This window comes from Haemaphysalis longicornis, unplaced genomic scaffold, assembly GCF_048455015.1.
Source record: "Haemaphysalis longicornis isolate Haplotype H1 unplaced genomic scaffold, Haemaphysalis longicornis Haplotype H1 scaffold_2, whole genome shotgun sequence".
Classification (NCBI taxonomy): domain Eukaryota; kingdom Metazoa; phylum Arthropoda; class Arachnida; order Ixodida; family Ixodidae; genus Haemaphysalis; species Haemaphysalis longicornis.
Window position 1 is genome coordinate 59,307,824 of NW_027526295.1, and position 1,782 is coordinate 59,309,605.

The 1,782-nt window shown below is 55.2% G+C and overlaps 1 pseudogene; it reads right to left on the reverse strand.

The window, feature by feature from the left end:
* Nucleotides 1–406: 406 nt before the first annotated feature.
* LOC144167992 (serine/threonine-protein phosphatase 2A 56 kDa regulatory subunit alpha isoform pseudogene) lies at nt 407–1,198 on the reverse strand (annotated as a pseudogene).
* Nucleotides 1,199–1,782: the final 584 nt, after the last annotated feature.

Below are 1,782 nucleotides of genomic sequence, written 5' to 3' on the forward strand. Positions count from 1 at the left end.
GGCGGCGGCGGCGTCCGCAGTGCTCCTCTATATTTAAAAAAGAAACAGCATCCGGAACCAGGTTTCGATCCGAGGACTTTGCGGGCCGCAGCCCGACGCTCTACCGAATAAGCCACGGTCGCGACGCTGATATCGGTGTCAGTAACGCGCTTTATATCTTTAACGCATTCAAACTACGTCGTCAGCGGCGTGCGTTGGCGACTCAGCGGCGTTATAGCGGCTTGATAACTGCGTGATGTACACGTGATACTACAAACCCGACGGAAGAGATGGAAGAGAAGGCGGCGAGGCGGTGGGCTGCGGGGGCCGAGCGCAAGCGCCGCAATCGGGCCGACAACCGTGCATTCGCACTTTCACATTCTCCCCCTCGGGGAAATGCGGGGAAATTTTTTTGCCCTTCCAAGCGCTAAAAACCTTGTTTGATCAGGCTCAGCATGTAGTCGTTTTTCCAGACGTACGGCACCCGTTGCGCTACATGACAGTTTTGGTTACAGACGCACTTGGCTATCCGCTTGAAGAACGCGTCCTCGATCTTGGCGAACTGCGTCGGCTCTGTGACGTATAGGATGTGCTCAATCTCGTGGAGAAACACGAGATGTTTTTCAGAGCAGATCTGTGACCAAAACTTTAGTACGCCCTTCACTACTTGTTCAGCAAGCGTAGCGTCCTTTTCAACGAGCTTTACGAGGCAGTATGTCCGCTGCGCGTGGTAGTGCTCCAGGCATTCGGGCTTGTGCAGCGGGAGGAGCACCTTGGCGAGGAACTGCTTGTGCTCGGCCTTGAGTGGCAGCGCGAAGCTGTCGATGATGAACCCCAGGACCTTAAAAAGTTCGGCGACTCTGTTGAATTTCCCCGTCTCGTAAATGAATCTTTGGAATACTTTGTTGATCTGCTTCCTAATGTACGCCCTTGAGCTGAGGAACTTGCCGTAGGCGCGGTGCAGTACGGTCTTCAAGATATCCCGCTCCTCCTCGTCCTCGCTGTCGAACCGGTCCAGGAGCAGCTGCAAAACCAACTTTTGGTCTATCACTCGTTTCGAGTGGGACGGGGTGAACTCTGGTAACTCGAGGATGCTGCACAGAAGCTCCAAATTTGGCCAGCAGGCACGGGTCATGATGTCACGATGGTAGGGTGCATCCTTACTTGTGGTCGGCGTCTGGGAAGGCGGCGGGCTTTCCCGTAGCATGTATGCAGGCATGGCGGGGAGCATGTTTCCACTTAATTCCATGATGAGAGGTAGTTTTTATGCAGAAATGCATTATAGTCGGGGGTTGTCGTGCGTCCCTTGGCCGGCGTCCGCAGCGCGTCTGATGATGATTGTGGCATGATGCCCCTAGGGATTGGCCAACCAAACAATTCATCACGAGATAGCTTCGCGTTCAACCACCATCGTCATCTTCCCGTAGGGGAACCGCTGAAGAAGAAGGAGGAGAAGAAGACAAAGCTGCGAAGAGGAGGGCTGCGTGAGTTTTGGCTACCGTTATCCTCCTCGGCCGGCGCATCTTCCCCATCTGAACCCGGTCGAACAGCGGCTCATTGCGCCTCGATTCCCCTTCATGAGCATCAGGCGGCTGACTCGAGGCAACGGACAGTTTGGAATCAAGGGACAGGCGGTGAACGTGCCCATCGACGTATCGAAGGTTGTGCGGTGCCTTCCTCGCATGGTACCCGAGGACGTTGCGTTCGACGTTCACATCAAGCGGAGGCTGATGAGTCCTGCAACGTACAAGCGCGGGTTGGTGAAGCGCGGTAACATCCTGGCTTGGCTCAAGCATCTGGCAC